Source organism: Leptidea sinapis, chromosome 12 (genome assembly GCF_905404315.1).
Source record: "Leptidea sinapis chromosome 12, ilLepSina1.1, whole genome shotgun sequence".
NCBI classification, from domain to species: domain Eukaryota; kingdom Metazoa; phylum Arthropoda; class Insecta; order Lepidoptera; family Pieridae; genus Leptidea; species Leptidea sinapis.
In genome coordinates this window covers 9,893,286-9,921,086 of record NC_066276.1, presented here as the reverse complement: position 1 = coordinate 9,921,086, position 27,801 = coordinate 9,893,286, and the positions used below count along the sequence as shown (strand labels likewise).

The window sequence follows — 27,801 nt, the reverse complement described above, 5'->3', positions numbered from 1 at the left end:
GAATATTGAAGATCATTCTAGAACGATCAAAGTATTCTCTGTAATGAGCGACCACCATGTACCTTTATAAAAAAAAATAATAATAGTAAATCCGTTCTAGAATATTCTGGAATATTTCTACAAAATCTAGAAAATTCTAGAAATCCTTGATAAATTAATTGATTTCATAAATTTTAAGATCCTAGAACATTAATTCACACTGATTCAAACATTTGCAGTTGCAGACATTTCGAATCTTTCTCGATCATTCCAGAAATTTCTAGAACATTCTAGAACGTTCTAGATCGATTGTAACAGTTGAACACATTCTTGAGTTTTCTAGATAATGATAGAAAATTCCATAACTTTCCAGAAGTTCTCATGAGTTAAAAAAGGATAGATATATATTTATTCACATTATTGCCACCCACGACCACTTCCACCCACTGCGACCAAACTCCCTTACTTTCACCAAGACCAAGGGGTGTTGATAAACCAACAACCCAACGGGAAGTTAATTCAAGTTGATGGTGATAGAGAAAACCCTGTCTTTACAAACGAACATTAGCATTATACATATATGCATAGATATTACTCAAAATGTTAAGATGTATATTCAGGCACTAATTCAGAGTGATTCGATTCCCAGGTTCTTAGTTATTGAATTTGCAAATCTGCACAAGTTTAAATATGGCGCCAAATTCCAAAAGATTCTTTTTATTGTTTTTGTTTGGACGATTTTTTTGTTTATGTACACAGACTTAGTTTACCTCGCTTCGCTCAAATATACGCCACAGCGAAGCGGTACGACGAGCGACTGCGGCATCCTAGTTTATTGTCACGTACAATCATATCATTCACGAATGATAAAATATTATTAAAACTTAAACTTAAAGTGCCGCCGGCAGCGGTGGCAGGACTGCAGATAAAGCTATCACTGTATCTCTTTGAGTGGTGATACACATCATTGAAGGCTGACTCGTGCCTTCTGATGTCGATGAAAGTATCTAAAAACAAAATATGAAGTAATTGCTGGAACAGGAACTTATAAAATAAAAATAAATAATGCCACCAAAAACATAACTTGTAAAACAATTAACCAAGTCTCGCAACTCAGTTCTTCCACGTCAATGTCAAGTAGTTAAATTTATTCAGACCCTACAGTCCTTCTGTTCGAAGGGGCTATCTGTCTTTGGACGCGTTTGCGAATCTGACAAAAATAAGATATTTTTCGATAGAATTTGTGATGAAATAAAACTAAAACTAACAAAACTAAAAATTTCCACAAATAGATTACTTCTTTATCTACAATTAACGGGATTGTTTTTTTTTTGAAATTTTGATATTTTATGTCGTAAAAACGATTATCTGTTACCTCTTCACACAAAATTGACGAAATGGGGCTTCATTCAGGATGATTTTTCTGCTACTACTTACATAATTATGTCCCTTAAAAAATACGTAAGGAAAACAGATATAATATTTTCAAAAACACGGAAAATAAATTAATGAAAATGTTATAAATAATCTCAGAAAAAAATAAAAATGAATCGTCTAAAATTCTTTGAATAGATATGGTAATCATAAGGTATAATCTATTACATAAATGTAACGAACATCTTCCTTAATTCCGCATTATTTTCAAAAGACTAAAGGAAATGTCATGTATCAAACCTGAATCTAAATTTCAGAGACCTATCAAACGATACCCCAGAAGGTAAGTCTCCATTATTTTTTTCATCTCCACTTTTAGGGGACACCTCCCCTAAAAGTGGAGATGAAAAAGGGAAATAAGGACACCTCCTTAGGGGGGAAGCTACGTCCAAAGCATCAGACAGCACATGAGTATGTCTGCTTTGTGAAAGTAAGACGTGGCTTTGCGCGCTCTAGCAAATTCACTGTTTTATACATTAAAAATGACGAAAGATACTATAAAATTGACACTAACTGAAATGTTGAAGACATTAGCTTCAATTACAGAAAAGATTTCAAGTCAAACTGCTTTAATTGAAGCCCAAAATAAAAAAAAAAAAACAAGATCAACAAATGCTGATTGAAAGCCAGAAGAAGATACTTGAAGATTTACTTGCCCAAATAAATACACAAGAAGTAAATTTGTGCGCGGCACGAGAAAACGTCGTTAGAAAGAGAAGGACAAGATCATCCCTCAGCAGCGCGATATCGAAGAGCTCAACGAATACATCAACGCTCACTGATAGAACCCAAAGACTCGCGCAACGTACCAAGAGGCAAGCAGCAGCAGCAGCCGAAGTACAAACTAAACAACGACAACGCTCTCAAGCGGCAACAGGATTAAGTGGGAAAGAGCCAACACTAGAACCAGTGGCAACTGTTACTCAACAGACGACTCCTTGTGACAAATCCGACCGAAACGAGAGTGGTGGGCCACGAAATTTGGTGGTAAGAGCTAAAACGCCAGAATTGGATTCTGTCGAGGATTCGAGTGATGGAAAGTGGGAGCAACCGCGACACCACAAGCGTAAATCCAAAACGTCAACTGTTATAGTAGGCACTGGTAGCAATAATAGTAAACTTAAATCGGTTGAACGTTTGAAATACATTCAAGCTTGGTCGTTTAAACCAGAAACTACGGAAGTTCAAATCCACAACCACATAAATAAAATTCAACAATATTAAGACCGAAAGACACGCCGCTTTTGTTATCGGAATGTAAGAATTTTTATACCCGCTATTAACCACGCCGACTTCGTGGCCGCCGGGGATGCACTATTCAAACTGGTTTCGAGCCCGTCCCCGCAGCGAGCGCGGCAACCACGCAGCTTCGGCAATCATCGACAGCCACTAGCCAGTGAGTACTTGCCGCCGGCCGTGGCAACACATGCGACGATCACTTATGATGCAAGTGTATGTATAACAAACACCACACACAAGAATACCCTGACTCACAAACGTACAGATTTAGTACTTTGTGTACAAAATATTCAATCCCTAAATTCTAAAACACAGCGACTTGAAGTATTATTGGAAAGTGACCTTAGATGTGATGTGTTAGCAATAACCGAGCATTGGCTAAAAAAATGACGAACTACGTTATGTACATATTTGTAACTACACTTTAATATCTAGCTGCTGTCGCGAGAACATGGAACGCGGAGGTTCTTGTTTGTTTCTGAAATCACACATAAAAGCAGTAGAAAACGTAAGGATTTGCAATTTATCCGTGGAACGCGTCTGTGAAATCTCCGCGGTAGAATTAGTAGATTATCCAATTTCAGTTATTTGTTTTTATCGATACAATCATCACACGATAAAGGATTCAGATTTTTAAATGTATTAGAACGAGTACCTACTCAATGTAGTTAATGAAATGGAACTTGATTGTATTATAATTGGTGATGCCAACATCGATAGCTTGGTGACTAGTCCGGGACGTAAACAACGAGATGATTTGCTTATCGTCCATAACTTTCATAACAAAGTTACATTTCCTACCAGTGTTACACCTACCTCTTCGTCGTCAATCGATCACATTTATACAAACATAGTTTTTAAAAACGTGCTGCCAGTAAAATCTAAAATAAGCGACCATTATGCGGTCACTATACTATACTTTGAGTGGGAATCACCTACACCTAGCCGTCAGTTATCAGTTAAAAGATGTTACACAACGGCCGCTCGTTATGACTTCATTTATGCCATTAATTAGTATTGATTGGAATAAGTTATGTGAAAATCAGCTAGACACAAATGACTTTGCGAAAACTATCATTAATTTAATCATACAAAAAATTGACATATGCTTCCAGCTTAAAAAATTCAAACGAAAAGTATAAAAATTGGATAGATGATAAATATTTAACTTTAAACTATTGCTTCATGACCTTATTGACATTCGAGACGAATTCCCAAATGACATCTATATTAAGAGTAAAGTTGACGAATATTCCGATTATTTAAATAAATTATTGCGAAACAAGAGGATCTCATTCTATACGCAGATTATTGAGAGTAGCTCCAACACTTAAAACGATGTGGGGCATCGTGAACACAGAAATGTGTAAAAGCAACAAGTCCAACATAGATTTTACCGATATTATAAATAAACCTGATGGTACTTATTTTGCATCAAAAAAAGAATTGGTTAATTGCTTAAACAAAAAATTCGTGACGGCGGCGGATCAATGCGGCGCTCCGATTGCAAACTCACAATTGTATACTATTTATCTTAAGCATACTACACCACCTGCTGACCGTTCAATAAAATTACCCTGGTTCACACCTAGCGAGGTGTACAATATAACTATGAAAAAAGTCGCTAATAAACCTACAAAAGACATTTACGAAATATCGGTAGAGTTGCTGCGATCAATTGCTGACCCACTATGCACTCCGTTAGCTATTTTGTTTAATATTTTATAATATTAATAAGAGACGGAATATATCCGGAATACTTCAAAAAAGTAAGAGTCGTTCCTCTTTATAAGGGTAAAGGCAAAAAGACGGATTCCAACTGTTATAGGCCTATTTCAATAATACCAGCTGTTGCAAAAGTATTTGAAAATGGTCTCACCTCTCGAATAACAAATTATCTTAGCAACGTCGCAGCTATCTCAGATCGGCAATATGCGTATCGCGCGGGTCATTCAACCACCATGTTGAGTCGTAAAGTAGTCGAATGCATTTTAAATGCCCGCGAGAAAGGGCTAGAGGTCGCACTGCTTTTCTCTGACCTATCTAAGGCATTTGACGTAGCCGATCATTGCCCAACAAAGACCCAATTTCTATGTTTCGATCTCTCTGGTCGGACTCGGCGGCAGCTGGTTGTAAATATCAATGATGTTCATTTACACCAGGTTAAAGCAGCGTCCTGCTTCGGTTTTCAATTAGATCAAACTTTGTTGTGGGATCATCACATCGAAAATCTATCTGGTAGATTAGCTTTAGCTGTTTCGCCTTAAGTAGACCATCCTCGACATTGTCAAAGAAAGCGCTACGTAACTGTTACTTTGCAACCTTTCAGTCACAGGTACAATATGGAATTGATTTCTGGGGACGCGCCGCGGACTTTGAACGAGTTTGTCGCCTACAAAGGCGAACCGTTCGTAAACTAGCTGATATACCGTCGGACCAATGCGTAAGACCTTTCTTCGTGTCACTAAATATATTAACAATACCAAGCCTGCTGATACTACAGGTAGGCTTATACGCCCGAGTACCAGCTGCGACACGCGAATCGCCTAAATGCAGGCTATGTCAGCCTGGAAAAAGCTTCCCGCACAATACACGCTATGAGCCCTCGGGTTTATAATAAACTCCCGGACTATATCACAAGCGTGTCAAATTTTAACACTTTTAAACATAAACTCAAAAGGTATCTCATTAAGCGCTCGTTCTACTCATATAATGAATTTATAAATTAATTTAATTATTACGTTAAGTATGTATGTCGTGTAATAGTATTTACGAATAAAAATTGAACTTGAACTTTGAAAAGGCGTGCGTACAAAGTACACAACGCTAATAGGGAAGATGTTCTACTTTTCGCATCTGAGCGCTAAACCTGCACGATACAAAGTTAGTAGGGAAGATGTTCTACTTACTCGCGGCCGCGCGCTAAACCTGCATGATACAACGCTAGTAGTGCAGTTGTTTTTCTTCGTAGCGGTGCCATCTGCTTCATGCTACATTCGCCCTTTCTTACTATATCTTAATCAGACTCAATATCCCTCCCCTCTTCTTGGATAAAAACGTCCTTCATTTTCGTGACACCTTATTCCGTTTCATCCGTAAAAATTTTACGGGCATGCAGGCAAAGAAGATTCACTTCAAAAATGTTCCCCAATTCGTTCTCTGCACCCTCGAGAACCTTGAATACGATATCCATATTGTTGAAATCATAATTTGCGCGGCGTCCATCTAGGATTTCAAAAATGATCCCAAATTCGTTCTCTGCACTCTCGAGAACCTCGGATTCGAAATCCGTATTGTTGAAATCATAATTTTGCGCGGCGGCCATCTTGGATTTAGAAATGTATCCCAAATACGTTTTCTGCACCCTCGAGAACCTCGAATATGATATCCATAATGTTGATACCATAATTTTGCGCGACGGCCATCTTGGATTTCAAAAGTGATCCCAAATTCGTTCTCTGCGCCCTCGAGAACCTCGGATTCGAAAAGATTCAGAAATAACCGGTTTAATTGGTGTGTGACAGCTGTAAAATCATAATCGAGATCTCCGTAAAAATAAATTTGATCAATAAAAATAGCAATCAGTAGAAGTTATCTTATTAATAATTCTGTTGTGCAGTGTTCAAAATTTATCAGTAATTGTTTTCCACAAATAGTTTCCAGTGACACTCAATTTAAACACAAAACAAAATCTGTAGTGGAACTCCCGTGTTAACGATACAGTAAGCAGAACAGTGACAGTAGGTATATAACTTTAAATTAACAAAAAAAAAACTATATCTAAATTGTTATTTATACAAATTATTAAATTTTTTATCGCATGGTTGAGGATCGTGCGTTGTGATACATCATAAAAAAGTGAAAATAATAAGTGTAACAGGTAATGTGGAAAAAATAAAGACGGTACTTGTAAATTTATTATTAACTGTGAATATAACTGTACTGTTCTCTTCGTTCATTCCGCGTCTACGTCATAAGTTACGATACTGTGTTTACCACTAATTAGCTATGAACTGCTTGGGATGTAAGAAAGCTGTCAGCCAGTCTGACTTACTCAAATGTGTTGCATGTAAAACGTGTTATCACTACCAATGCATTGATTACTCGTCATCATATTCTAAGTCAAATATTAGAGAACTGAATCGATCGTGGCGCTGCGAGTCATGTGCGAATATTACTAGAACTAGAAATGATGATACTCCCGTAGGATCGCGACATAGGCTGAACAATGTTCCAGTGGCTTCGGCTCAATCACTGCCTGCTTCCCAACCCTCTCATGGCAAAATTTCAAGCAATGACTCACTTGATAACTCTTTTTCTAAATCAATTAATTCGAATAATGGGTGTGAACCACTCAATATTGATTCAAGAGCTACAATCAACATGAGACAATTTAGTGAGCTTATTGATTTAAAGTTAGATAGTATCAGATCTACACTCTCCCTTGAAATTCAGGAAAAGTGAAATCTGAAGTGAAAGCTGTTGTGGAAATAATTAAACAAGAGTTTACTGAAACTACAGACTTTATATCTAAAGGACAAAAAGACACAAAAAGAAATCTTGATCAGGCTATTAAGAGAATTACTGAACTCGAAGCACAGGAAGCCAAGGTTCAATCTGATATGGCTAAGTTGAAGTATCGTCTTTGTCAATCCGAAAAAGCTTCAAGGAGCTGTAACTTAGAGGTTCAATGTATTCCAGAGCGCCGTAATGAGAACTTAGCCATGTTGTTTAAGAAGCTATGTGAACAAATCAAAATGCCCATATCGGACAGTGATATACGCTTGTGTCGTCGAATTGCCAAACTTAACCCCTCATCTGACAGGCCTCGAAATGTACTTGTAACACTTCCATCTGAACGTCACCTTATATCAGGCGTCAAGAGATACAACAGAGGTAATCCGATGGATCACCTAAATTCCGTTCACATCGGAGTTAGTGGATATAAAATACCTATTTTCGTGGGTGAACACCTTTCAAAGCAATGTAAGGACTTGCATGCAGCCGCGCGACATCTGGCTAAGGATAAGGGTTGTAAGTACGTATGGGTTAAATTCGGCCGAGTATATATAAGAAAAGACAAGACCTCACCCACTATTTACATTAAAGATATCATGAGTCTTGATAAGCTAATTTTGTGATATATATTATTTATTGTTTTGTATAAATATTTAGTTTTAAGGTTATACGTTTATTACGTTATTTGGATTTTTAAATATCAGTTTTTTTTATGAAAATATTTTATCAGAATGTTAACCGAATAAGAAGTAAATTAACGGAATTGTACAAAAATATCCTAATTGAGAATTATGATATTATCTGTTTATGCGAAACAAACCTATATAGCTCTTTCTCTAATAGTGAATTTGTGGATGACAGGTATACCGTATTTCGTAGAGACCGCGAATCTACTTGTTTGTCAAAGCAATCCGGTGGGGGTGTTCTGTTAGCACTTAAGAAAAATCTATTTGCAATTAGACATCCCGAACTTGAAAGCTCATTAGAGGATATATGGATAACAGTACGAGAGAACCGAGGACCTCGTGAATTTAACTTAAATATATACCTTGTATACTTACCTCCCGATCTGAATGTCACTCAATGTCGCACTTTTTATGATAATTGTTGTAATACGCTCTTAAATCTAAACAATTCTAAAACTATTATTCTCGGTGATTTTAATATGCCTGGTATTACATGGTCGTGCGATAACATTTCCCTTCCTCGTCTGTGCCCTAGTAAAGCCTACGATACCAAATCTTCGCTACTTATTGATCTACTGGAGGTGGGTGGCCTGTCGCAATATAATTATGTTCGCAATTCAAATAATCGTACTCTTGACCTTTTTATGACAGATCTGACAGACGTATCTTTATGTGACAGTTCCCCATTATGTGTGCCCGACCGACACCACCCAGCCATTGAGATCGATGTGTCTATTGAATCCAATATTAAAAATATACAAAACAAATCTATTATGTTGCCTAACTTTCGTAAATGTGGCACAAAAAGTTGTATACTACAACTTTATTAAGTTGTAGTATACAACAACACATGGGACAGTATTTTAAGCCATAGTGATGTCAACTTGAGTGTTAAATGTTTTTATGAAATACTTAACGACACAATAAAAAGAAACACAAAATATAAGCGAATTGGTCGATTGAACTATCCTATTTGGTTTTCAGAATCTTTGAAAGCCTGTATAGAAGAGAAAAATCGTATCCATAAAAAATATAAAAAAACCAATAATCCGAGGGACTTCGACGAGTTTCGGTAATTACGCTCCAGGTCCAAGGCTCTGATTAAGGCTTGTTATAACTCATTCCTTCTAAGTGAGGAAGAGTCGCTTAATAATTCAACCAAACTATTCTTTTCTTATGTTAAAAGTAAAAGACTTGGACCGTCAATCCCCGAGACCATTAAGTTTGGTGACAAAATTGCAACTGGTGGTGAAGCCGCAGCCGAACTCTTCTCCGAGTATTTTTCATCAGTTTTTGAATCAGATAGGCACATGAACGATTCTTTATCAAGTCAGCCTACTATTAATTATCCTCTATTTTCAGGGCACATATCTAAAGAGGATATTTTAAAGAAACTCAATTCATTGGATCCCAACAAAGGAGCCGGGCCAGATGGCATTCCTCCCTACTTTATTAAGCATTGCTCAGAGGCTCTGATAGACCCTATTTACTTGATTTTTAACAAATCTATACAAACTGGTGCTTTTCCTCATGCTTGGAAAGAAGCACACATCATACCAATACACAAATCGGGTGACCCTAGCGACTGTACTAATTATAGGCTTACAAGCATCTTATCCAGTTTTGCCAAAATATTAGAGTCCTTAGTTTACGACCACCTATACCACCACTTTATCCCGCATATCACTCAGAAGCAACACGGTTTCTTAAAAGGAAAGTCAACCGCCAGTAACTTGATGGAGTATACAGACTTTATTTGTAGAGCTTTCAATGATCATGGTCAAGTTGACTCTATCTATACTGACTTCCAAAAGGCTTTTGATAGAGTAAATCATAGAATATTGGCCTGTAAATTGGAGACTATGGGTCTGCATGGTTGCCTCTTACGTTGGATAAAATGTTATATATCCAATCGTAGTCAATTAGTAGCTCTAAAGGGATTCTACTCACGACGAGTCTCTATCATATCCGGCGTCCCTCAGGGATCCCATCTCGGCCCATTGATGTTTATTATATATATTAATGATCTGATCCCTAGGCTAAGAAATGTTTCCCTACTTTATGCGGATGACCTTAAAATTTTTAGTCGAAAGAAAACTGTTAGTGACTGTATTGATCTGCAATTGGATCTAGATACTCTACTCGATTGGTATAGTGCTAATAGTATGAGTTTGAGTATAAAAAAATGCTCCATATCTTTCACTCGTATTAAAAACCCAATTTTGTTTGACTATAAAATTGATAATATAACACTTGAGTGGAAGTTTGTTTTACGGGATCTAGGTGTTGCTTTTGACTCGAAACTAACTTTTAAATATCACTATGAAGCAATAGCCAAGAAATGTAATAAGCTATCTGGCTTCATATGCAGAGCTTCTAAAGAATTCAAGTCACCAAATAGTTTACTGTTACTCTATAAGTCGCTAATCCTGAGCCAAATCGAGTACGCCTCCATTGTCTGGTCACCTCAATATAATACATATACTGATATGCTTGAGTCTATTCAAAGACGTCTTCTTCGGGTATTGACGATTAGGTTTGGTCTAAGCGCTGACTACATATGAGGAAAGGCTATCTCACTTCAAGTTTCTGAGCCTCGAGAGTCGTCGCAAAAAGCATGGCCTAACGACTTTATACAAAATACTCGATGGCACAATTTCTACTTCACTCTTGTCAAATATTCATCTAAGAGTTCCCAGTCGGTCTTCAAGACATGAACAGCCCTTTATCATTCCGTTCTGCAATAATAACGTGTCCTTCCATAACCCTATCTATAGAATTTGCCGTCAATACAATGCACTACTACTCGAAATCAGTGAAGTACCTGACATCCACAGATCATCTGTTTGTAAATGGAAATCTAGTTTATATAAATTCCTTAATTAGTTTAAATTTTTAAAAAAGCATCTTAATATAACTACCATAATTATTCACTTTTACTTGTCCAAATATATATTTTCTCTATCTTTTTCTTTTATAATTAATAGAATTAATATGCGTGGTACTTCGACAGGTAACTGTAATATAGAAGTGGCTGAGTCATATGGTGCAATATACCTATGTATCACGTTTAAAGAAACACATAACCGCCGATAATATATCAGCGTATATCCAAACTCAAGGTCAAACATGCACTAACGTGGAGCTCTTAACTCCTAACAGAGAGACACGACTGTAGTGCGTCAAATGAAGCGGGGAAAGTCACCTGGCTTCGACCACCTCAGTATTGAACATATACAGTGTGCGGGTGTTGAAATATTTAGAGTTATTTCCGAACTATTTAATGCATGCCTAAAATATGGATACCTGCCGTGCAACCTTATGAGAACCGTAGTGGTTCCAGTCCCTAAAAATAAAACTGATGATTTATCTAAATTAAATAATTATCGCCCTATTTCACTTGGAACTATTATTGGTAAGATACTCGAAAGACTGCTACAACCCGCACTGGTAAGGGAGATCGAGATAGATGATGCTCAATTTGGTTTTTCGTACTGGTCTCGGGACAGATTCCGCAATATTTAGCTTGAAGCATACCGTTAATTATTACGTTGCTCGAGAAACCTCTGTATATGCATGTTTCCTAGATCTTAGCCGTGCTTTCGATCTTGTAAACTATGATTTACTTTGGTCGAAACTTGCTAAAACGGATGTTGATGACAGTATTGTGGATCTGTTGCGGTACTGGTACGAGAACCAAATTAACAATGTTAGATGGGCCGACACGCTCTCTAGTGATTATAGGCTAGCTTGCGGTGTGCGGCAGGGGGGGTTGACCTCTCCCGACCTTTTCAATTTGTATATAAATGACCTGATCTCTGAACTGAAGAGGACCGGAGTCGGATGTCATATCGGGGATTTGTGTGTAAATAACCTGAATTACGCTGACGATATGGTCCTCCTCCGTCCATCGATCAGAGGTCTCCGAAAACTTCTTGGTGTATGTGTTAAATATGCTGAATCACATGGTCTTAAATACAACGCCAAGAAGACAGAAATGGTGATATTTAAATGGAAAAGAGGCCCGGAGAGGATACCGGAAGTTTGTTTAGATGGCACGCCAGTGCGAGTTGTAGGGTCCTTTAAATACTTGGGGCACATACTTACCGATGATTTGAAGGACGACCAGGACATGGAACGGGAAAGGCGAGTCCTGTCAGTACGGTGCAACATGCTCGCGCGGAGATTCGCCAAATGTAATGATCAGGTTAAACTTACTTTGTTTACAACTTTTTGTCAAAATTTTTACACCTGTCAACTTTGGTCATCATATAACAGAAAATCATATAGCTCACTCAGAATACAGTACAATAACGCTTTTCGAATATTAATGAAAAAACCTCCCTACTGTAGCGCATCGGGCATGTTCGCCCAGGCAGGAGTTGCCAATTTTTTTGCGATAATGCGTCTCCGCATTGAGTCGTTCTGGAGTCGTCTGCGCGGCGCTCAGAATCGTATCCTTCGAAACATCGGTGATTGCCCGGATAGTCATTTCTTCAGGCATTGGTTGTCCGTGTACCACAGCGAGAATCAAATATGACCGTGTGTAATTTTATTATTTTTAATTTTACACTTTTGTTTTATATTTTATATCTTATGTTTTAAACTTCACTTTTATTTAAGTATATCTTATTTGTAATTTTATTTTGTGATATGGACTTGCTCTGAAATAAATGATTTATTATTATTATTTATAATACTACATTACCTAAAGTTAGTTAGTTTTAAATTATTATTACGCTATTACTGTTGTATTTGCATAGTTATTAATTTATGCTAAACATGCTGAGTACACACCCTCGTGGAGTTGCAGCCTATCTTGTATTTAGCTGATAGTTTATTTTGTTTATTATGTACTTGTTGTAATTCTGTTGTGTGTACCTATTAAATAAATAAATAAATAAATAAATAAATAAATAAATAAATAAATAAATAAATAAATAAATAAATAAATAAATAAATAAATAAATAAATAAATAAATAAATAAATAAATAAATAAATAAATAAATAAATAAATAAATAAATAAATAAATAAATAAATAAATAAATAAATAAATAAATAAATAAATAAATAAATAAATAAATAAATAAATAAATAAATAAATAAATAAATAATTAATAAAAAAAAAATTGATTTCTTCTTCCTTGAGAATCTATCATGATAGCACTTTTGAGTATTAAGTTCCATTTTATTGTTTGTGCACCACTATTCAATTCTGCATAGGTCAGACTGCAAATGAATTATATCCTCTGACGATATAATTGACTTATAAATTTTCAAATCGTCGGCAAATAACAAAAATTTTGAATAATTTATTTCAGAGGCAATATCGTTGATAAAAATTATTAAAAATAATATGGGACCGAGGTGAGAGCCTTGAGGAACGCCAGACAATACATTGCAAAGTAAGGCTGCGAATTGTAACCATTCACTGACACAATCTGAAGTCTTTTTGCTAGGTAAGACTGAAACCAACTGAGGAGGGAACCAGTAATAGTGTATATAAGTGGTATAGTTTTTTGATGAGAATGTTATGATCAACTTTGTCAAACGCACTAGCAAAGTCTGTGTAGATTGCACCTACTTCACCACCCCGATCAACTGTAGCGCAGAGATCTGATAAAAAACATGCTAAATTTGTTGTAGTGGAACGACCTGATACAAATCCATGCTGATTAACAGAAAGGGAATGTTTGACATGTGATGTTAAGACTTCCTGAGCATCTTAGGGATCCTGATTTAATAAATTCACATTTTGTGAATGTACCTGGAAGCCAATATGTACCGCTTTCGACTCTTTATTATTATGAGAATAATATGTATAACCGTAGTGTATTTTCTTTAAAGCCTACGAACGAAATATCTGATTTAAAAATAATACGTTCGTTACATTCTAACGCTGTTGGTCTTGATGGTATTTCACTTGATATGCTCCAATTATTGTTACCCCACGCTTTACCCGTCATCGCTAGCATAATGAATACATCCATATTATCTGGTGTATTCCCTACAAGTTGGCAAACAGCTTTGGTGAAGCCCCTACCAAAAAAAGAAAATATTAATTTAATGAAAGAGTTACGACCAATCAGTATATTACCGTGCCTATCGAAAGTATTAGAAAAAATTGTTTATGCTCAACTCACAGAATATTTAGAGATAAATAACATACTACCAAAATTGCAATCGGGTTTTCGGAAACGATATAGCACAACAACTGCTTTAATGGAAGTATTGGATAATATATTAGATGCCCAAGATAAGGGAGCGGGTACAATCTTGCTCTTACTAGACTTCTCGCGTGCCTTTGAAACTATAAATAGATCTTTATTAATATCTAAGTTAAAATTTTATGGCTTTAGCTTGGACACCCTTAAATGGTTTCTAAGTTACTTAGAATATCGTAAGCAGACTGTGGAGCTTACATCAATTGATGGCAAGAAATGTTTTTCTAAATTTACTCCTGTCAATCGAGGTGTTCCACAAGGTTCCATCCTAGGCCCTATAATTTTTGCACTTTACTGCGCAGACATTGTAGAAAGTATTAGGCATTGTAAGTTCCACTTATATTCTGACGATATACAATTATATATTAAATGTAAGCCTGACGATGTTGGTAGCACTGTTACAAAACTAAATGAAGACAACGTATTTCAGAGTGGTCAGAGTCACATACTCTGTTATTAAATCCCGATAAAACGAAGTTCATGATATTAGGAACTAAAAATCAGATCGATATTATTGGCCAACAGCATCCATTACTTCAAATAAATGGGAAAAGTATCGAAAGTGTTAGTGAAGCACGTAACTTGGGTTTATAAATGGACGAACAGTTAAGATTTGAGAAGCATACGCTCACTACCGTTCGAAACTGTTTCTATCGACTTAAAATTTTATATAATATTCGGAATTACTTGAATGTTGGGACACGTATCAAGCTTTGTGAGAGTCTAGTTCTATCTAAATTTAATTATGCCGATGCAGTTATAAGTCACAGGCTCTTAGCAAGAACTATAAATCTTATTCAGCGGGTACAAAATGCCTGCGCTAGATATTGTTTTAAAATCCCTCCTCGTGAACATGTCTCACCATATCTAAATAATGCTAAAATGCTTAAAATGGAATATCGGAGACAATTGCATTTCGCCACTCTTCTTTTTGGGGTTATAAAATACAAAATTCCACAATATCTTTATACCAAGTTACGATGGTCTGCCGACACTTGCAAGTATCACACTAGAGCTTCTCCTTACCTGCTCTGTGTTCCACCACACCGGTCAGCGGCATTCGAGGAGGAGGAGAATTTTTTTTTTTTATGGAATAGGAGGACAAACGGGCGTACGGGTCACCTGTTGTAAAGTGATCACCGCCGCCCATACTCTCTTGCAACACCAGAGGAATCACAGGAGCGTTGCCGGCCTTTAAGGAAGGTGTACGCGCTTTTTCTGAAGGTACCCATGTCGTGTCGTCCCGGAAACACCGCACAAGGAAGTTCATTCCACAGCTTTGTAGTACGTGGAAGAAAGCTCCTTGTAAACCGCACTGTGGAGGACCGCCACACATCCAGATGGTGAGGATGATATCCTAACTTATGGCGTGTCGTGCGAAGGTGAAATTCGGCGGCAGGAATTAGGTAAAACAGCTCTTCGGAACACTCCCCGTGATAAATGCGGTAGAAGACACACAATGAAGCTACGTCTCTACGCAACGCCAAGTGATCCAGCCGTTCACAGAGTACTGGGTCCCCGACAATTCGAGCTGCTCTGCGTTGCACGCGGTCAAATGGCTCGAGCTGATACTGGGATGCGCCAGACCAGAGATGACAGCAATACTCCATGTGTGGCCGGACCTGCGCTTTGTACAGCGCTAGAATGTGGGCCGGCTTGAAATATTGCCGTGCTCTATTAATGACGCCCAGTTTCTTTGAAGCCAATTTGGCTTTGCCCTCCAGGTGGCCACGGAATTGGCAATCGCTCGAGATTTCGTGACCCAGTATTCCGATACTAGGTGAGGCTTTTAGGGAAGTGTTGTCGAAGAGCGGTGATGCGACAAATGGGGTTTTTTTTAATGGTAAACGCGCAAACTTGAGTCTTCTGGGGGTTAAATTGGACAAGGTTCAATTTACCCCATTCCGCGACCTTCTCAAGAGAGGACTCGATAGAAGACACAAGTTTCTCCCGGCACTGGTCAAAGATTTCCCGAGAGAGACGTGCATGGCCCGTGTATACGGCATCACCAGTGCTGTCATCTGCATAACAATGAATGTTGGAGGTGTCCAACATATTATTGGTATGCAGAAGAAACAGCGTAGGAGATAGCACACAGCCTTGGAGCACTCCAGCATTCACGGGCTTCGGGTTCGAGAAATGTCCGTCGACAACGACCTGTATGCTGCGCCCAGTGAGGAAGCTGGAGGTCCACTTGCACAAGCTCTCGGGAAGCCCTCAAAGGCCTTCGCTATATCCAGGCTAACTGCCAGGCCTTCCCCCTTGCTTTCAATAGCCGCAGCCCATCTATGTGTTAGGTATACCAGAAAATCACCTGCCGACCGACCATGGCGAAACCCGTATTGTCGGTCGTTGATCAACTGGTGACCCTCTAGGTATACCAAGAGCTGACGGCTAATTATGCTCTCCATGATTTTGGAGAGCAGGGAGGTAATAGCAATAGGCCTGTAGTTTGCCTGATCCGAACTGTCTCCTTTTTTTTGGATCGGATGGACAAGGGTTGACTTCCATGAGTCAGGGACTACGCCTTTGGAATAAGAGTGCCGAAATAAAGTTAGCCGTTAGCAGCGGCGTCAACTCAGGGGCACACGTTCTAAGCACGATTGGAGAAATGCCATCCGGCCCGCTCGATTTCCTGACGTCCAACGAAAACAGAGCTCGCCTAACAGTTTTCTGTCTGAACTGTACTTCAGGCATAGAGCTCTGACACCGCGGGATGGTCGGCGGTGTTTTTCCGTTGTCGTCAAGAGTCGAGTTGGAGGCGAAAAGAGCGCACAGGAGATCGGCTTTCTCTTTTGCCGTATGGGCCAGGGTGTCATTCCTCATGTGCAACGGCGGCATGGACGGCTGGCTGAAGTTACCAAAAGCAGCTTTCGACAACGACCAGAACTTGCGTGTTCCGGTCGTGTAACTGGAAAGCTGCTCGCCGATTTTGACGACGTGTTTTGACTTTGCACGGGCGATTTGCCGCTTAAAAAATCTGGAAGCACGGTTGTATTTCCTCTTAAGAACTATGCAGTTCGGATCCTTTGTGCCCAGCGCCGCAACCCAAGTTCGATACGCCTGTTTTTTGCAGTCAGATGCTGCTTAAACTGACGCATCGAACCAGGGCTGTGGTCTGCCACCGATCGGTACTACAGAGCTGGGTATAAAAATATCCATGCCCTGTAGTATCACATCGGCTACTGCAACGGCGCTAGGATCATCCAAAGGGAAACAAACCCTGCCCCAAGGGTAGGATGCAAAAAAGGAACGCATCCTATCCCAATCTGCTGACTTGTAGTGCCAAACGCGGCGGGTCGCTGGTGGTCTGCGACGTGGGCGTCGTATAGGCACTCCTGACCGGGCAATGGTCGGACGTTCCGAGAGGGGCGTCGACAATGACCTAGTAACCATCGGGATGTGTAGTCAGCAGAAGATCTAATAAGGACGGCATGTGGCTATCCACATCCGGGAGCCGCGTTGGCGACTCAACCAATTGGGACAGATCGTACGCCAATGCAAAATTATGCACAGATCGCCCTACGTAGTCTGTGGTACGTGATCCAAGCCATTCGGCATTGTGCCCGTTGAAATCACCCAAGACTACGATTTCAGCGGAGGGGATCTGTGCAAGCACGTCGTCAATTGCCGCTTGAACGCAGCCCATGAGATGATCGGTTTCTGCGTTACCACTATGGGACCTGTAGACACACGCATAGATGCGGACGCGGTCCTCTAAATCTACGCGGAGCCAGAGAGTGGACAGGACCCTACCCTCAAAATTGCCGAGACGGCGACAGCAGATATCCTCCCTAACGTACGCACATACCCCGGCATGAGGCAAAAAATTGTGCTCAATTTTGTACCCGGGGTACGTTAAATATGACGTATCGCTAGATCGAGATATTTGCGTCTCCGTAAGGAAACACAAGGCCGGCTTCGCCGTCTCAAGGTGGTGGTGGACGGCGTTTAAGTTGGAGTGAATTCCCCTGATATTGCAAAAGTCCACGTTGAGTGTGGAGCGGGGTGCCGTGGTGTTACTGCATCGTTTGTGCGCGGTACTGTGCTCTCCCCAGAATACGAAGGGCAGCCCGAGCTAGAGTGCTCGGGGAGGGATTCTCCGACTCTGGTAGAGCCGGTACCCTCCTGGGGTACTATCTCTTTAGGGACCGCTTTCATAATCTTTGTTGGGGAAGGGGGGGGGGATGGCCTCCGGTCCTCGACACTAACCTATGCGAAACAGAGCGGCACTAGGCCGCTACTTCACGCCGGTATTCTGTGCGAGTGTGGTAATTAACCCGGACGAGTCTGGCCCGATTTTGCTGACCTCAAAAGACGGCTGCGTGACTCTCCCACTTCTAAAAAGCCCTTAGTCGCCTCTTACGACACCCATGGGCCTGGGACTCACCTATTCTTTATATGCCCCGGGGAAAGTACAGGGCAAACTTTAAACAGGCTCTGGTTATAATTATGCTAAAATATGGAATGACTTACTCCTCCCCTTCGTAATATACGAGTACATAGTGTTTATACGTTTAGAAATAAATATAAAATGAATTTGTTTACACTTCAGTCGGGCCTCTCTCAAAATAAATCTTAATATGTAGATAAAAAAAAATCACGCCGCAAATCTCTTTCATAGTTTCAATGAATTTATTTAATGTGTAAATGTATGTATAAATATATATATATATATATTATACTTTTTTTTTAAATATAAAATTCTGTTAATTATTTATTTATTTGTATATTTATATATCTATTAACTGATCTCGCAAACTTTATTTTGGCATATCAAATATAAAAAAAAATATTATAAAAAAACCGGTATGCACACAAAATTTCATACAAATTGGTGCAGCCGTTTCGGAGGAATTGGGTAAGAAACACCGGGACACACAGAATTTTATATATTATATAATCAATATATATCTAATTTATAACTGGTAAGGTTTGTAATCGATTACAGTTTGATATTGTTCATAGATGTCGCCCTAAGCCATCAAGGACGCATTATCTAAGTTTATTGTAGAACTGTCACCTTACTTATTATGTAACTGGTGAATATACTCCCACAAGCACACAGCCGGTCTGAGGTTCGAGTCTCCTTAGGAGACGCCCCGCGACTGTTGTTGCGTAGTCTTTGCGGCCTCCACGGCCCACGTCCTACTTCGCTGTGAAAGTCAGAGCTGCTAACAGCACAGAGGAGGTTTTAGTCGGTATGGGGTGTCCGCTTACGCGGACACTCGAGTCCGACATATTACGCCCCGTTCCGGGGCGTAAATACGTAACAGTATTTCCTCCTCTCAAAAAAAAAAAAAAAAATGGTGAATATACGATTGGTACGCCTCTATTAAGTGTATTAATACCTTATTAGTGGGATATTTTTGGGTGTTCATGGTCCTTCTTGAGTGCCGGAACTGGTGCCTTGCGGTTGATTGTGTCAAGTTCGTTCAGCGCCTGTTTGTGGTGATCGGTACTCTTCGATGTACCGAGGGAGTACCTATATGGGCCTGAATTTTTAAAAACTGAGGGGAGCATCCCCTTAGTCACTTGTCTGGAGAGGCGTCAGGCGGAGGAATTGCGGAGGGGAGCACCCCCTGAGACACCTGTTTGGAGAGGAGCAGGAATTGCAGAGGGGAGCACCCCCTGCAACACCTGTCACAGCAACCCACATGCCGTCCAAAGACAAGTAACGTCACTTGTCAGATGTCATCTTACGTCAGAAGTTAAGTGTGTGTATGTGTGGGACAACTACCGAAGATTAATCGTGAGTACAAGTTTGAACTTTAATTACTAGGAAGATTTAACTTAGAAAATTCAAGATAGAAGTTATTATTGACTTGTTAAATTCAAAGTGTTTAGGACTTAGAATAATTTGTTAAAAAGTGATCCGACGGGGAACCTATGCCCGATTTTAAAGTGAAAAGAATAGTGTTAAAAAACTTAGAAAAATTTCAACGATTTTGTCTTTAACTTAGAAAAATATTTTAACATTTTTGAGTTTTTTGTTTTAATTTTTATATTGTTTTCGATTTAAACTAGATTAGTTGTTTTAACTTTTAGTCATGGGTGATAATTATATTAAACTTCAGGATGATATTTTAAGTAAAATTGAAAGAAATTTATGTAACTTTAAAAAATCTCCAAAGGAAAGAATAAGCATAGGTTATCTTGAAACGCGCTTAGAAGCTTTAGAGAAATTGTGGTCTCCTTTCTTCTCAAATCATCAAAAAATTGTTTATGAAATGAAAAAGGATGTGTTGATACAAAATGATTATGTTTTAAATGAAGTGTTCGATAACTGTGAGGAAATGTATCTAGATTATAAGTCATTATTGAAAGATAAATTATTAATATTAAAAAAGTCAAATGTTGTATCCGTTGAGAATAAAACGAATCAGAGCAATGTTAAATTACCTAAGATTGAGATACCTAAATTTAGTGGTAAATATTCGGAGTGGCCAAGTTTTAGAGATTTGTTCCTATCGTTGATTCATAATGAGACTACGATTGATGATGTACAAAAATTGCACTATCTTAAGGGTTGTCTAACGGGAGAGGCGGAGCAGTTGGTGAGACACATTTCATGTACTGCGGATAATTATTTAATTTGTTGGGAGCAGTTAGAAAGCCGGTATAATAATAAAAAATTTCAAGCTAACTGTATTCTTAAAAGGTTAACAAATCAAAAAGCTCTGTCGTCTGAGTCATCGGGTGCAATCAGAAATTTGTTAGATACTACTAAAGAATGTTTGAGTGCGTTAAAAAATTTAGTTATCGATGTAAAGTCATGGGATGTAAAAATTATATTTCCGATAAGTCAAAAGTTAGACTCGGAATCACGTAAACAATGGGAACAAAAAGCAACCGAGATTTCTGATTTACCAACTATGGCATCATTTGAGGAATTTTTACAAAATCGTTTTAGGTCCTTGGAGTTTTTAGACCCTAAATTAATTAAGCAAGAGAAACCTACGTGTACTCATGTCGCCACTACTAGTTTTAATTGTTTGTTTTGCTCTGAAAATCATTTAATTGTAAGAAATTTTCTAAGGAAACGGTTGACTCACGGCGTAATTTTGTCCAAACCCAGCATTTATGTTTTAATTGTTTGACACCTAATCATTCAGTATACCAATGCAATCAATCTACAAGGTGTCGTATTTGTAAGAAAAAGCACCACACTTTACTTCATACCAAATCTCCCAAATCAGCAAGCTTAACGCAAGCTGATCAACCTGGTGAAGGAAATACTTCGGTAGTAGGTAACGTTATTAATTCTTCCCAGGCTCAAGGTGAGGGTACTGATCGTCCTATTTTATCTTGTTTTTCAAACACAAACCATCAAGTTTTGTTAGCGACTGCTTTAGAGAAAGCAGTTTCACAAGCTAATGCTACACCGCTTGTGTTGAGGTCCTTGATTGATCAAGGGTCTCAAGCCTCTTTCATTACAGAGGCTGCAGTTCAACTGCTTGGTCTCAAAAAGCATTCTGTGACAAATTTTATGTCAGGTTTAGGCGGCGACCAGAGTTTAACTTTGTTATCAAAGTCCTCTGTAGTTTTGAAAATACAGTCACGTCTAGATCCGAGCTTTGTCATTACAATCAAGGCTCATGTTTTGAAAAAACTCACAACATTCTTACCTAGTAAGAAAGTTGATGTTCAAATGATACCAACTCTTTTGTCCATACAGTTGGCGGATCCCTCGTTCCACACACCTAGCAAGATTGATCTTCTTTTAGGTGCAGACGTGTATAGCCAAATATTGTTGAAAGGTTTAGTCAGGGGTCCGCCAGGATCTGTAATTGCGCAGCAAACAGCACTTGGTTGGATCCTCTCTGGCAAAATGCACAATGGAGAAACTGTTATTAGGAACGGGACGTGTGACAATGTAGTTAGCATGCATTTGACACACTGTAATGAGAACGAATTATTAAAAAAAATCTGGGAGTTGGAATCTGAATCAAGTAAACCTAAGAAGTATTTCACTCAAGAGGAAGAAAATTGTGAAAAGTTATTCAAGGAAAGTACTTCTAGGGATGAAACTGGTAGATTTACTGTCAAACTTCCTTTTAAGTCGGATAATCCGCAATGTAAATTTGGTAACTCAAGAGATATAGCTGTTAAGCGATTTCTTATGTTAGAAAAACGCTTAATTAAAAATCCTGGTCTTAAAATTGAGTACTCTAAGGTAATTAACGAATATCTTGATCTTGGTCATATGGAAAGTTTTAGCAGAGGATGTTGATAAACCAGACGCTGTTTATCTACCACATCATGCGGTGATACGTCAAGACAATCTTACATCTAAAGTCCGTGTGGTTTTTGACGCTTCATGCAAGGGATTCAACGGGGTATCATTAAATGATGACTTAATGGTTGGTCCCACACTTCAGCCTGAGTTAAGACATTTACTCATGCGATGGCGTTATTACCCGATTTCACTTGTCGCAGATATTGTCAAATTGTATCGACACGTGAAGGTGGCGGAGAGCGACGCAGATTATCAACGTATATTATGGCGTGATGACCCAAACGATGTAATAAGACATTTTCGTTTATTAAGAGTCACTTTTGGTACATCATCAGCACCATATTTGGCTGTGCGAACTCTTCAAGAACTAGTCCGTAAGGATGGTAAAGAGTTTCCGTTGGCTTCAAATATAATACTAAAGGAGTTCTATATCGATGATTTAATGTCCGGATGTCATACGGTAGCCGAAGGCATTCAAATATATGAAGAGATGACGGAATTACTGAATCGTGGTGGATTTCCATTACAAAAGTTTTCTAGCAATAGTCAGGAGTTGCTTAAAGAGATTAAGGCGGAAAACAGCGAGTCTAATCAAGCCATGGAAATTAAAATTGATGAAGTAATGAAAATACTAGGACTCACTTGGAATAGAGAAGAGGACAAGTTTCAGTTCACTGTCAAGCTTTCTTCGGTGGAATCACCAATAACCAAACGAAAGGTTATTTCCGACATTGCTCGTCTATTCGATCCATTGGGTTGGATAGCGCCAGTTGTGACCAAGGCTATCCTAGGCTATAATATTTATCCAACAGCTATGGTTATCTGGCGTTGATTGGGATAGCGAGCTTCCTAAGTCATTGCTTAAAAGCTGGTTGGAGTTCAGGAATGATTTGAAATCTCTTACAACCGTTCGCATTTCTCGATGGATACGATGGAATTTAACTGATCAATGTCGAGAACTACATGGGTTCTGTGATGCATCAAACGCAGCCTATGCAGCTGTTATAATTGATAATAGTGGCAACGTGCATGTGAGTTTGATAACTTCAAAAACTCGGGTAGCACCCATAAAGCAGGTCTCAATTCCACGTCTTGTGCTGTGTGGAGCTGTTTTGCTAGCAAGACTTTTAGATGAAGTTGGTCTCATTCTTGATGTTCCTAAACATCAAACTCACGCTTGGACGGATTCTTCTAACGTCTTGGCTTGGCTCAGAAGCCATCCAAGTCGATGGAAGACCTTCATTGCCAATAGAGTTTCCGAAATACATACCTTGTTGGATGGAAATCAGTGGTCCCATGTTATATCAAAAAAAAATCCCGCTGATTGCGCTTCCAGGGGATTATCTGCAAAAGACACAATGACCTCTGGAAACTGGGCCCTGAGTGGTTGTACAGTAGGCACATAGATTGTAGCAAGGGAGAAGAGAGAGACACATCTTTGGAAGAACGCAAACATAAGATTAGTAGTCACACTGTAACTAGTGATAAAGACGAAAATATATTTTCGAGATTTTCATCTCTAAGAAAACTTACCAGAGTGTTATCCTTCTGCCGTCGAGTGTTGTACTGGAACAAACCTGAAAATGAAAGGTACATTAGTAACATTTTAACTGCTAAAGAATTACAAGAAACACTTATGATTTGTATTAAGATTTGTCAAAAAGAAAATTTTGAAGAAGATATGGGAAATATAAAGAATAATGAAAAATTAAATAAAACAAGTAAACTTACCTCGTTGAATCCATTTCTGGGACGGGATGGTATTCTTAGAGTAGGGGGACGGTTGCATAATGCTTCTTTGTCCGATGATATGAAGCACCCTATAATCATTCCACACAAATCACATTTTACTTACCTTCTTATACACGACGCTCACGAAAAGACTCTTCATGGTGGTCCACAACTTGTCCTTAACTATTTGAGAAGCAAGTACTGGGTTATTGGAGCTAAAAGTGTTGTAAGACAATTTGTTAAAAAATGTGTGATCTGTATTCGCCATTCAGCCCAGGTTAACCAACAGATGATGGGACAGCTACCCGTGTCCAGAGTAACAGCACATCGACCTTTTCTTACAAGTGGAGTGGACTATGCCGGTCCAATCAGTATTCATACCACCAAAGGCCGTGGACATCGCTCAATGAAGGGGTACATTTGCCTTTTTATATGTATGGCTACACGTGCCATTCACTTGGAAGTAGTCAGTGACATGACTTCTGAAACCTTTTCGGCAGCCTTTAAGCGCTTTGTTGCTTGAAGAGGTCACGTCGCTGAACTTTGGAGTGATAATGGTACTACCTTTGTTGGCAGTGCACGAGAGCTAAAGAATTTATTCAATTTGGAAAGGTCTTGGCACTTTATCCCTCCTCGTGCTCCAAATTTTGGAGGATTGTGGGAAGCTGGCGTAAATTCTACTAAGTATCACCTTAAGCGTATTGTAGGTGACAAGACACTCACATATGAGGAGTTATCTACCGTATTGTCCCAGATTGAGGCTTGTCTTAATTCTCGACCTTTGACTCCGTTGTCCAACAATCCGGAGGATCCTCAGCCTCTAACACCAGCGCATTTTCTGGTGGGAGAACCATTAGTGTCTGTACCTGATGCTAACTATGAAATGTCAACTATAAGTAGCCTAAAAAGGTGGCAGTTAGCTCAGAGAATGGTTCAAGATTTCTGGCGTAGATGGTCTCAGGAGTACTTGACGCAATTGCATCATAGATATAAATGGAACGCTACCATTCCAGAACCAAATATTGGAAGTGTGGTTTTAGTAAAGGATGATGATTTACCTCCAACTAAGTGGCTTTTTGGTCTATCTTACTCGCGTAGTCACCCTCAAATACAAGGGAAATCTTATTAAACGGCCCGTATCTAAATTGATTATACTGCCTGTTAAGGATTAAATTTTTATTTTGTAGTAGATATGTAGATTTTATATATATAAGATTAACTGTATTTAATTTTACACTGCGAATATTTTTCTTCATTTGTATTACTTGTAAGTCACTGATGTTTGCTGTTAAATTTACGATTTAGATTAAGATTCATAGTATTGATAAGTTGCATATAATATGTAAGTATTGTTGTTTTGGCTGGACTACGTCCATGGCGGCCGGTATGTTAAGGTTTGTAATCGATTACAGTTTGATATTGTTCATAGATGTCGCCCTAAGCCATCAAGGACGCATTATCTAAGTTTATTATAGAACTGTGACCTTACTTATTATGTAACTGGTGAAAATACGATTGGTACGCCCCTATTAAGAGTTATAATACCTTAGTTAGTGGGATATTTTTGGGATTTGTACAATAACTGTTGCGACCTAGCCATCTACTATAATATTATTTTTTTACCCTATGTTTTGAGTACTATCATTTATTTATTTATTACATAATTAATGTATTTAATAATGGAAGCACTTGTGGCTGTAATCGCGACGGCTGCCTTATTGAAGGTAGCTACTGAAAATCAGTGTTGGGTGATACCCAACTAATATGCTGAGTAGCAAACCTTTTTGGGACATAACACTGCAAACTTTAGTATTTAATGCATGTATTTTTAATTAGATTAGGCATATTATAGTAATTGTTTAGATAAGTTTTTTCATATTATTTGTTATTATATTTTGTAAATGTTCACGTGTATTTGTAGTAAAGAAGCACTTGTGGCTGTAATCGCGACGGCTGCCTTATTGAAGGTAGCTACTGAAAATCAGTGTTGGGTGATACCCAACTAATATGCTGAGTAGCAAACCTTTTTGGGACATAACACTGCAAACTTTAGTATTTAATGCATGTAGTTTTAATTAGATTAGGCATATTATAGTAATTGTTTAGATTAGTTTTCTCATATTATTTGTTATTATATTTTGTAAATGTTCACGTGTATTTGTAATAAAGAAGTAATCTATTTGTGGCAATTTTAGTTTTGTTAGATTTAGTTTCATTTCATCACAAACTCTACCGAAAAATATCTTATTTTTGTCGGATTCGTTCGGATTTTTTTTTTAAGCGGCAAATCGCCCGTGCGAAGTCTAAGCACGTCGTCAAAATCGGCGAGCAGCTTTCCAGTTACCCGACCGGAACACGCAAGTTCTGGTCGTTGTCGAAAGCTGCTCTTGGTAACTTCAACCAGCCGTCCATGCCGCCGTTGCACATGAGGAATGATAACCTGGCCCATACGGCAAAAGAGAAAGCCGAGCTCCTGTGCGCTCTTTTCGCCTCCAACTCGACTCTTGACGACAACGGAAATACACCGCCGACCATCCCGCGGTGTCAGAGCTCTATGCCTGAAGTACAATTCAGACAGAAAACTGTTAGGCGAGCTCTGTTTTCGTTGGACGTCAGGAAGTCGAGCGGGCCGGATGGCATTTCTCCAATCGTGCTTAGAACGTGTGCCCCTGAGTTGACGCCGGTGCTAACGCGTTTATTCCGGCACTCTTATTCCAAAGGCGTAGTCCCTGACTCATGGAAGTCAGCCCTTGTCCATCCGATCCAAAAAAAAGGAGACAGATCGGATCCGGCGAACTACAGGCCTATTGCTATCACCTCCCTGCTCTCTAAAATCATGGACAGCATAATTAGCCGCCAGCTTTTAGTATACCTAGAGGGTCACCAGTTGATCAACGACCGACAGAACGGCTTTCGCCATGTACGGTCGGCAGGTGATCTTCTGGTATTCCTAACACATAGATGGGCGGCGGCTATTGAAAGCAAGGGGGAAGGCCTGGCAGTTAGCCTCGATATAGCAAAGGCCTTTGATCGTGTATGGCACAAGGCGCTCCTCTCAAAACTTCCATCATTTGGGCTTCCCGAGAGCTTGTGCAAGTGGACTCCAGCTTCCTCACTGGGCGTAGCATACAGGTCGTTGTCGACGGATATTGCTCGAACCCGAAGCCCGTGAATGCTGGAGTGCCCCAAGGCTGTGTGCTATCTCCTACGCTGTTTCTTCTGCATATCAATGATATGTTGGACACCTCCAACACCGACACCGCTCTTCGAGAACACTTCTCTTAAAGCCGTGCCTAGTATCGGAATACTGGGTCTCGAAATCTCGAGCGATTGCCAATTCCGTGGCCATCTGGAGGGCAAAGCCAAATTGGCTTCGAAGAAGCTGGGCGTCATCAATAGAGCACGGCAATACTTCAAGCCGGCCCACATTCCAGCGCTCTACAAAGCGCAGGTCCGGCCACAAATGGAGTATTGCTGTCATCTCTGGTCTGGCGCACCCCAGTAACTGCTCGATCCATTTGACCGCGTGCAACGTAGAGCAGCTCGAATTGTCGGGGACTCAGTGCTCTGTGAACGGCTGGATCTCTTGGCGTTGCGTAGAGACGTCGCTTCATTGTGTGTCTTCTACCGCATCTATCACCACCACCTTCCACCTTCGCACGACACGCCACAAGTTAGGATTTCATCCCCACCATCTGGATGTGTGGCGGTCCTCTACAGTGCGGTTTTCAAGGAGCTTTCTCCCTCGT

The 27,801-nt window shown here is 39.3% G+C and overlaps 1 pseudogene; it reads right to left on the bottom strand.

The window, feature by feature from the left end:
• Positions 1-15,218: 15,218 nt before the first annotated feature.
• Positions 15,219-15,933, bottom strand: LOC126967254 (uncharacterized; annotated as a pseudogene).
• Between the last annotated feature and the right edge of the window lie 11,868 nt (positions 15,934-27,801).